This window comes from Zingiber officinale, chromosome 7A (assembly GCF_018446385.1).
Source record: "Zingiber officinale cultivar Zhangliang chromosome 7A, Zo_v1.1, whole genome shotgun sequence".
NCBI lineage: Eukaryota > Viridiplantae > Streptophyta > Magnoliopsida > Zingiberales > Zingiberaceae > Zingiber > Zingiber officinale.
The window spans coordinates 79,803,159-79,814,509 of NC_055998.1; positions in this window are offsets into that span (position 1 = coordinate 79,803,159).

Genomic DNA, 11,351 nt, shown 5'->3' on the forward strand with positions numbered 1-11,351 from the left:
CCGCGTTTACATAATCTAGTAAATTATTTAATTTGAAAATTAGCAAAATCCAATATTAGGGGCAAGTCACTTCTAAAGGAGGTAGCTGTAGGACCGTTAGATTCGATAGAGGGGGGGTGAATATCGATTCGCAAAACAAGAGTATAAGCGCAGCGGAAAAGTAAAATAGACACAATGGTTTTACTTCGTTCGGAACCTGTGACGACTCCTACTCGAAGGCCCGTGGTCCTTGACCACTTTCGTTGGGCAATCACTAGCAATTCGAAATGATGATTACAAAAAACAGTACAATGAATGCTAATGAAAATGAAAAACAAATACCGACAATAAAGACAAGAGAGGAGCGTAGTGTCGGAGCTTTGTTAGCGTCGCAGAAGTGCAGAGCAGTGGAAGACTTTTCTTTTCGTTGTTGTTCTGAAGCTCTCCTCTGACCCTTCTTTTATATGAGGCTCGGGGCGCCCTGGATGCCTTCCGGGTGCCCTGGTGAGACGTGGCAAGTCCAACCAGCGAGCTCCACGTGGCGACGCGCGATCAGGATGAAATTTCCCTCCCGGGCGCCCGGATTCCTTCCGGGCGCCCGGACCCTGTTTTCCCGCAGAATCCGTCCTGCAAGACAAACGTTAGTCCGGAGGAAAATTTACCCTGCAACACAAATTGTTAGCAAAAGCAAAGTGAGTATGAATTAGCAAAAAGGAGTATGAATTAGATTCCGTCTTTCCGAGACCGGAATCTAGTCACGATCTCGACTTAGATATCCGAAATGGATCTAAGCCAGATCGACGCCTAATGTTCCCTTCCCGAGAACGCGTCCTCGCAGTCACTCCCCTCCAGTGACTTACCTCACTTACCTGCCAGACGTCCGGTCAGCCCTTCGACCGATCTGGACTTCTTGCCAGCTATCCGGTCAGCCCGTCGACCTAGCTGGACTTCTCGCCAAGAATCCGGTCAGCCCGTCGACCCGCTTGGACTTCTCGCCAGCTATCCGGTCAGCCCGTCGACCTAGCTGGACTTCTTGCCAAGCGTCCGGTCAGCCCGTCGACCCACTTGGACTTCTCGCTAGCTATCCGGTCAGCCCGTCGACCTAGCTGGACTTCGTGCCAGACATCCGGTCAGCCCGTCGACCTATCTGGACTTCTCCTGCACACTCGATCAGAGTGTTAGATCAACAATAGACTAACTTAACCTGATTTGTCATTCATCAAAACCTGGGTTAAATCGTTAGTGCTAACCGCACCAACAGTAGCAGCCCTTAAAGAAGTGACTAATGTTGGAGCAATCCCAATGGTCCACGGGACCATGTGTTTTGGTGTTTGGGCAAAGGGTTTAAGTTAGGTTCACCCTTGTATTTGATATCTGTACTTGAGTTGTGCAGGACTGCAGGATACACATGTGACTCAGGTTAATGACTTCAGGTCCAGTGAAGGATGACATTGGGGACGAGCCGCAGGCTTGTATGCATCTGAGGGACCATGGACAAAGCAGCAAGGATAAGGGCCGAGGGAAGCGACTTCGAGGCATACACGAAGGATGGCATTGGGGAAGAGCCGTGGACTTGGATACATCTGAGGGACGAGAGCCAAAGGAAGTAGGCTTGGAGGTAAGAGGTCAAAGCTGCGAAGAAGAGTCAAGTGAGTCATGAGAGTCCGAGTGCGAGAGAAATGTACTCGGGATGGGAAACCCTAGGTTTAGGGTTGTACCAGTCGACTGGTACTGGGACCAGTCGACTGGTGGTGAGCATAGAGAGCTTCTGTGCCCAAACGGCTAGGCACCAGTCGACTGGTGCAAGGACCAGCCGACTAGTAGAGAGCCGTTGGAGTACCGTTGGGCTGGCACCAGTCGACTGGTGCAAGGACTAGTCGACTGGTAATGGTAAAATCAGTCTTGCTGATTTCTGAAGCTCTATATAATAGAGCTTGGGATGGCTGGCCAAAGTTGATGAAATTAGACTTGGTTAAAGTCTAATTAGTAGTCATCTAGTGCTCTAGCAATCCAAGTGTTCTTGATCGAGTTGTGCAAGGTTTCTCCACCGACAAGGAGGATTGTGCTAGCCAGAGTTTTCGGGGACTAATCCACCAACGGATTGAGGGATCGTCCACCTTACGGACAGTCGTGGAGTAGGAGCAAGTTATCTCCGAACCACGTAAACGAATGTGTTAGCGGTTTACGTTTCCTTTCTTAGTTTTAGTCTTTCTACTTGTTTGTTTGTATTTCCGCTTGCGCACTAACATTGTAGAAAGAAGCGAGTATTTAGGGGCGCCGTCTATCCAACACCCCCCTTCAAGTCGGCCACTGATCCCCCTACACTTGGTATCAGAGCAAGGTTTCCCTACAATGGACTAATCGTCGAGAAGAGCATTCATCAAAATGGTCGGCTCAAACATTCATCCACCCAAATTCGAAGGCAACTTCTCTTGGTGGAAGAAGAGAATGGAGGTATTTTTCAATACTGATTTTGACATTATGCTAATCATGAGAAGTGCTTTTGATGACCCCAAGGATGAACACAATGAGACAATCGACATAACAAGATGGACTAAAAGGCAAAAAGAAGAGCATCTAGCAAATTCCTAGTTAATCCATCATCTACTAAATGTTCTTCCCCAACAAGAAGTAACAAGGGTTGGAACCTACTCAAGCGCCAAGGAGTTATGGGAAAAGCTAGTGGAGCTTCATGAAGGGACATCGGAAGAAAAATTGGCAAGAAGAGACCTCCTTCGAACTCAACTCAACAATATCAAGCTTGAGAAAGGAGAAAAAGTATCAATTTTACATTCTAGAATTAAGGAAATTATTAATGGACTAACAAGTGTAGGTGAGACACTTTCAAATCGAGACATGATGATGAAAGCCCTAAATGCTTTCCCAAGAACCACAACTTGGAGCTCCATTGTAGATTCATACTACATATCAAAGGACCCAGAGAAATCCTCTCTAGATGAACTCTTCTCAACAATGGAGCTCCACGAAACAAGAGTTGAAGGATTAGATGAAGAAGCTCATAGATCAAGAGGAGTAGCCCTTGTGGCAAACAAGGGAAAGGGTAAGAAGAAGAAGTCTTCATCCCCACCATCCTCCGACTCCGAAGAATCAAGCGCCTCAATGGATAGTGATCAAGAGGCGTATATGGTAAGAAAAATGAGAAGGGCATTTAAAAAGTTTTCTACTAACACATCTCATGCTAGGAAAAGCTCAAGAAGCAAAAGTAGAACAAGGAGGGTAATTTGCTACAATTTCCAAGGAGAGGGACACATAAGAGATGATTGTCCTCTCTTGAAGAAGAAGGAGAAGAAGCATATTAAATGCTTTACGTGTGGAGAAATGGGTCACTACCACACCAAATGCCCAAGGAAGAAAGAAATCAAAAAGTTGGCGCATTTGAAGAAGGAGGAGAAAAAGTGGAGGAAGAATGGAGGCTCATGTCAAGGGGGAGCTCCAAAGGTAAAGGGTAAGATAAACCCTAATTTAAATTTGAAGTCAAATTTAAATTCCTCCATGCATGCTAGGAGAAATGATTTTGATTATCATTATATGCCCATGCAAAATTTTGATTTTAAATATCATGATAGGAATAGGGTTAATGTAGATCAAAACCCTAGGAAGCCCATGCATGATAAACCTAGAAATGGTAGACCTAAGAAGAACCAAGGCATTAATCCTAAGAAGGGGAGACATATGCCTAAGAAGGGTAGGTCTAGGAATGTCCATGGTGGACATGTTGACTCTAGGTTTAGGAACTTAGAAAGAGAAAATCAAACTTTGAAGGCAAAGCTTGATAAATTGGAGAAAACCCTAGAAGGATTCAATGTTGGATCTAAGGGTTTGGGTATGGTGTTGGGTAGTCAAAGACCCAACAATGATAGATCGGGTCTAGGATACCGATCTAGTGTCTCCAATGCTAAAGAAAAGTCTTATGCTAGGGTTGCATATGACTATAGCAAGGAGAATCCAATAAATGGCAAGAGAAAGTCATTTAAAGGTAAGGTTAAATTAACCAAGGACAAGGTATCCAAAGTTAAGAAGGTTAGGTTTGTAGGCCAAGAGTCACCGGAGGTGCACCGATGTGGCCTAGCGATTGTGGATGAGTCACCTAGGGAGGTGACTAAGGTTAAAGAGCTCTAGGGGGAGCTCAAAGAGTTAATTTGGGACCCATGTCCAATGGATCTTAAGTGGGTACTACTTTGGATTCTAGATGAGTCATGAATTGTGCCAAAAGGTTTGGAGACAGATTTGAGTCTCAACCTCAGGGAATTGACACAATTGGGTTGTGTTTCATGCAAGGAAATATGACATTGGGGTCATAATGCATGACAATTGGTTTTGGATGTATATATGTCATATAAACCAATGCTAGGGATGCATTGTGGGTTGGTATGGGCAAATACATCAAGAGGAAGCCAAAACTAGGACTTTAGGTCAAGGTTTAATTGAACCATTTAGCTAGTTTTGGATTTTGTGTCAATCTTGGGATTGGTAATAGATACATTTTGTAATATATTTTTCCCAAGTAGACAAGGGTACAATAGACCTCTCCACAAAATTTAGAAATTTTTGGAGGTCTATCAAATTTTTGGTGTATTTCTGAAGTTGGCCTGAAAAAGTTATTTTTACAGAAATAGGGTATCAGTCGACTGGTGCAGATACCAGTCAACTGGTAATAGTATTTTTCGACCACAATATGCTTCTGTAAGGTTGTGTCGAAGGGGTCAATCGACTAGTACTTGGAGCAGTCGATTGATACTAGCCTGGTAGTGTTTTTCAGCGCTGTTCTTGACCATGTCAACTCGTTTAGATGTATGGGATCCATGGGGGATAAATACATGAGTTTAGGGTCAGTTTGGATGACAAGTTTTCAACAATTGGGATATTGTTGGAGAACTTTTTGGATGTTAGGCAAAGGGGGAGAAGTAAGGTTTAGTTAGGAAAACCTTAAGTACCTTTGCATATGGGGAGCCTTGTGATTGGTTCTTAAATATCCTTGTGGTAAAATCCTAGCTCATTGGGGAGCTTAGGTGTAGGGGGAGCCTTGTGATAGGTTCCAATGCATGTTGCATTTTGTTTCGACAATGTAAGTCCAAGTGTGTAGCCTTGGCAACGTAAGTCCATTCGGCAGTGTATGTCCAAGTGTGTAGCCTTGGCAACGTAAGTCCATTCGGCAGAATAAGTCCAAGTGTGTAGTCTTGGCATCGTAAGTCCATTGTTTTTAGCATGTTTATTTGCTATTTGTTTTCCCTAACTTAAACGTATTGCCAAACATAAAAAAGGGGGAGATTGTTGTAGCAATCCTAATGGTCCGCGGGACCATGTGTTTTGGTGTTTGGGCAAAAGGTTTAAGTTAGGTTCACCCTTGTATTTGATATGTGTACTTTAGTTGTGCAGGACTACAAGATACACATGTGACTCAGGTTGATGGCTTCGGGTCCGGTGAAGGATGACATTGGAAACAAGCCGCAGGCTTGTATGCATCTGAGGGACCGTGGATAAAGCATCAAGGACAAGGGCCGAGGGAAGCGACTTTGAGGCATACACGAAGGATGGCACTGAGGAAGAGTAGCGGGCTTGGATGCATCCGAGGGACGAGAGCCAAAGGAAGTAGGCTTGAAGGCAAGAGGTCAAAGCTACGAAGAAGAGTCAAGTGAGTCATGAGGGTCCGAGTGCGAGAGAAATGTACTCGGGATGGGAAACCCTAGGTTTAGGGTTGTACCAATTGGCTGGTACTAGGACCAGTCAATTGGTGGTGAGCACAGAGAGCTTTTGTGCCCGAACGGCTAGGCACAAGTCGACTGGTGCAAGGACCAGCCAACTGGTAGAGAGCCATTGGAGTACCGTTGGGTCGGCACTAGTCGACTGGTGCAAGGACCAGTCGGCTGATAACAGTAAAATCAGCCTTGCTGATTTTTCAAGCTCTATATAATAGAGCTTGGGATGGCCGGCCAAAGTTGATGAAAGTGGACTTGGTTAAAGCCTAATTAGTAGTCATCTAGTGCTCTAGCAATCCAAGTGCTTTTGATCGAGTTGTGGCGAGATTTCTCCACCGACAAGGAGGATTGTGCTAGCCGGAGTTTCCAGGGACCAATCCACCGACGGATTGAGGGATCGTCCACCTTACGGACAGTCGTGGAGTAGGAGCAAGTTATCTCCAAACCATGTAAACGAACGTGTTAGCGGTTTGTGTTTCCTTTCTTAGTTTTAGTCTTTCTACTTGTTTGTTTGTATTTCCGCTTGCGCACTAACATTGTAGAAAGAAGCGAGTATTTGGGGGTGCCATCTATCCAACACCCCCCTTCAAGCCGGCCACCGATCCCCCTACAACTAACTCTAAACCCTTGCCTGACCCAGTTCAGATCAGAAATTCAACTCAAGTCCAAAAGCTTGAGGAAGAAAATTCTAGTCTGAAAACTCAGGTCAAGGATTTAAAGAAGACATTGGAACGGTTTTCTTTAGGCTCCAAGAACCTTGACCTAATTCTTAGGACACAAAGAGTCGTTTACAACAGATCTGGATTAGGTTTTAAGACCAAAAATAAATATCGATCCTATCTAACCTTAGTCAACAGACCAAATAGTAAGACAGTCCAAGCATGGGTACCCAAGTCCAACTTAGTTAATTAAGTTGGACTTGGTCAATATTGGGTTCCCAAGGATCAAGTACATTACCTTGATAGACCATATCAAGGCTATGATCCAGGGGGAGCCAAAAGAAAAACTGTATTAACAAACAGATAAATAATTAAAAGAACATAATTAAAATATAATTAAATTAAAAGTAAAACCTTAAATATAATCTATAAAAATATATTAAATTATCAATAATTTATGTGGAGGCTCCAAAATAGCTGGCACCTCCAAAACTAACCTACCCGACAAGGTAACCCAAACCAAGCTACCCGGCAAGGGTAATTAGAACTAATTAGAAAGGGAACAAGTTTAACTTGACCTATGGTACTGGTGAAATTTTGGATGATAGTACGTTAGGGAAGCTTAGTCTATGCATGTCTAGGAAGATATGGCTTTGACCTGGTGCATTTGGCTAAGTGGAACTAACCGAAGCTACCCTTTATGGATCCTAACCAGTTAGACCAAGGTTTTGTATTAAGTTCAGTGGACTATTTGGAAAACCTCGAAGACATGGTTACTTTAATGATGTCCAAGTGACTCACCATACCCCAGAAGTTTATCTGAAGAATGTCTCTTTGTTGAGCCCAAAGCTAAATCTGAATCTAACACAAAGTTAAACCAAACCCTATAACTAAACTCAATTCATCTCACAAAATTATAGGATCCCCTGATTGAAAATTTTAGATTGGGTGAGATGACTAAGGACAAAATTAAAATTAAATCAAAATTAAAATTAAAATTAAAATTAAAATTAAATTAAATTATATTAAAATCAAAATTATATTATATTATATTATATTATATTATATTATATTATATTATATTATATTATATTATATTAAAATTAAATTAAATTATATTATATTAAATTAAAATCAAATTAAAATTAAATTATATTAAAATCAAATTTTAATTAAATTTAAATTAAATTATATTAAAAATTAAAATAAATTAAATTAAATTAAATTAAATTAAATTAAATCAGATTAAAATTAAATTAAATTAAAATCAAATTTAAATTAAATAAAATTAAAATTAATTAAAATCAAGTTAAATTATTTAAAAAATTGTTTTAAAAACTTATTTAAAAATGTTTTAAACTTATTTAAAAATATTTTAAAATTTTATTTAAAAATCTTTTAAAAAAATATTTAAAAATCTTTTAAAAACTTATTTAAAAATCTTTTTAAAACTTATTTAAAATTCCTTTAAAAACTTATTCAAAAAATCTTTTAAAAACTTATTTAAAATATTTTAAAAACTTATTTAAAAATGTTAAAAACTTATTTAAAAATCTTTTAAAAACTTATTTAAAAATCTTTTAAAAACTTGTTCAAAAACTTATTTAAAAATCTTTTAAAAAACTTATTTAAAAATCTTTTAAAAACTTATTTAAAAATATTTTCAAAACTTATTTAAAAATTCTTTTATAAAACTTATTCAAAAATTCCTTTAAAAACTTATTTAAAAATATTTTAAAAACTTACTTAAAAATGTTTTTTTAAAAAAATCTTATTTAAAAATTCTTTTTAAAAAAAACTTTTCTAAAAATTCTTTTAAAAAAAAACTTATTTAAAAATCTTTTAAAATCTTATTTAAAAATCTTTTAAAAACTTATTTAAAAATGTTTCAAAAACTTATTTAAAAATTCTTTTATAAAAACTTATTTAAAAATTCTTTTAAAAACTTATTAAAAATTTTTAAAAAAAAAACAAAAAATTTATTAAAAATTTTTTTAAAAAAAAAACTTATTTAAAAATTCTTTTAAAATAAAAAAAATTAAAAAAAATTGTAATAATCTTCTAACGATGCCAAATGAAGGCATTAAAATTAGGAAACCACGCAATCTTCTTTCCACCCTTCAACTCTTTCAAATACTCTAAATGCCTCCTAGGTATAATCTAAACTATCCTGAATCTTCTTTTACATAGCTCTAGTACTTGTTTTGCAAATTTTTATGTATATTGTTAAAATTAGGAAACGACGTAATGTTGCATCCACCGCGGGTACGGCCCCGTCCACTGACGCTAGATTCTCCACTGAGCAACATAGGCTTAGTTTTTCTCAGCATTCATACTCTGTCATTAAGTGTAGATACATAAATAGACCCTGTTTCACAAGTTATTGTCCGTCTGTCATAGAGATGATTGCCCACTATCAGTTGGACAGACTAGTTTACTGCAGTCATGCAGTAAATCGTGATCTATGTGCCAAGTTTTTTAACAACCTTGAGAAGATTCATGATTTGGTCTATTCCACCCGAGTTGGTGGAAAGGACATCCAGTTTACACCTGCCTTATTATGCACCAGATTAGAGCTTAGACAGTCACCCTACCCTTTCCTGTGCTACCCCAGTAGGGAGATGCCATTTGGCGATCCCTACTCCCACATTACTCTAGATACACTCTATGAGTATTTTTTTGGTGGGGAGAGACCACTTGGAGTCTTTGATTTCAGGTCGATGTCTCTCAGAGTGCAGGATTATGTCATGTATAGAATTCTCACTGCATGCATTCTACTCATCACATCTAGGGACGTCCCGAAGATGCGTCCGCCCCATTCTTTCTTTTTGTACGCATTATGTCATCATTTAGACATAGACATTGCATTACATATGTTCTCTAACATAGTTCATGCTGCCAGTCTTGTCACATCCCGAGTAGTTCACATGCCCTACTGCCATGTGTTGACGACCATCTTTTCAACGATAGAGGGCATAGATGTGACTCGGGGGACGGTCATTCCTCTTACTCATTATGATGAGGTTGGGCTAGGTTCTCTTAGATTAGCACATATAGATGTCACTGCTCAGGGGGTCCTAGCATGGGTGGGCAGGCCTCCACCAGCCGACCCAGCCGAGGATGAGCCAGTTGCTTTGAGAGGGCCCGAGGCAGACGACAAGTTCATTGCCTTCTTTGCTCCAGCTGAGGGAGAGGACTGGCTTGAGTTCACAGCCAAGGACATTCATGGACAGCCCTCCACTTCGGCAGGGTCGTCGACCTCGACACGACCATCCTTATCGGTCGAGGACTGACTCACACGTCTCGAGATTTACTCCGCTCAGACACGACGGATTATGCTGGATGACTTTCGCATGCTTCGCACAGAGGTAGCTTCCGGCTTTGCCTCTCTTCGTCAGGGACAGCCTGCTCCCGAGCAGCCTATTGCACCACCTCTAGCTGACGACCCTCCAGCTAATGATCCTACTCATTGATACTATCTTTTCGTGCATTGTACTTTGGACTTTGGACATGGACACTTTCATCTGCTATTGTATTATTACCTCGTTAAACTTTTGCCGATCAAAGTTTAGTTACTCAAACCTAACTTTCTGCTTACTAGTTTTTGTTATATTTAAGTTGCTTAGTTCTGCACATATTAGACTATTGCTTAGTTTCTTTTATAAAACTACTAGGAAAAATATCTCCAAAATCCCAACTTTACTAGACATTCAAAATTTGGACTTAGCCTAGGCACCTACCTTTTGATATCATATTCCCCTAGATTTCAGCCAGAGCATCTCACAAACACCCTAGGCTTAACTTGCTTGTGTTTGAAAGAAACTTAGAATGACGTGAGATGCATAGGGTACTGCCTGGACTTCAGAATGCTTATTTCTGTGCATCACAATAAGTCTGGGTGTTAAAAACTAACATTACATTAATCAAGTTAAGTCATCCAGCCCTAGTCAAATCTAACTGGATCAATTGAATTAACTTGACTAACCAAGTGAAAGTTGTTGTCCTCTAGACAAACATCTAGTAGCTAACGGTTAGACATGTGGCCAAGAATATTAATATTGTCAAGAAGATTAGCTAAAGGTACTCATGCTTGGACTTTAGGATGTCTTAAATTGACATGAAAATGGCCTTAGTTACAACCTGTTAAGTTTATCTTTTCTTAAACACTCTTTAAAATTCAGTATTTTTCAAAATCTCTTTAAATTCAATTTTTCAAAATTGCTTTGTCAAATACTTGTTCAAATTAGCCTAAATTTTCCTTAAATCTTAATTACATATCTTTCAAAAGCTTGTTAAAATTTGACTAAGTGTTTTAAGGTTGTTTCAAAAATTGCTAAGCATTTTCTTAAAGGATTTTCAAAAATTAAGTGTTTTTTTCTAAGCTAAGTATTTTTTGAAGTTTAATATTGTTCACAAAGCTTTGTTGAAATTAAGAAAAATGTCTTTAAGAATGTAACTTTTCAAAAATTATCTAATATTTATTTAAATTTAGCTAAGTTACCTTTAAAATCAAAACAATTTCCCTTAGCTAAAGTTACTTATCAAAATAATTCCTAAAACATTCACTTAGCCAAAAGTTTTGCAAAAAGATTAAAATTCAAAAAGCTAAGTGTTTTCATAGACTTTTAAGGATTCAACTTTTAAAACTAAGTTTCTTCCTTCTTAAGCTTCCTTCAAAATTTAACTAAATATTTTCTAAAGATTATTAAGCTAAATATTTCTTTTGAAAAGGATTTTTCAAATTTAACCTCGTATTATTCAAAAAGGCTTTTTCAAAATTTAACATTTTTCATTTTGGTTAAATTGCCCATTTTGGTTAAATTTCTAAGGCCATTTTTCTTATTCCTTTGTTTATTTTGATATATGGCAAAGGGGGAGAGTAGGAAAATTCAAAATTTAAAATAAAGAGAGCTCTTGTTAAGGGGGAGCCTTAAGTTTAAGTATATGTCAACTTAAGTTAGGCTTGCGTTTGAATTTATTTACTTAAGCTTGCTTA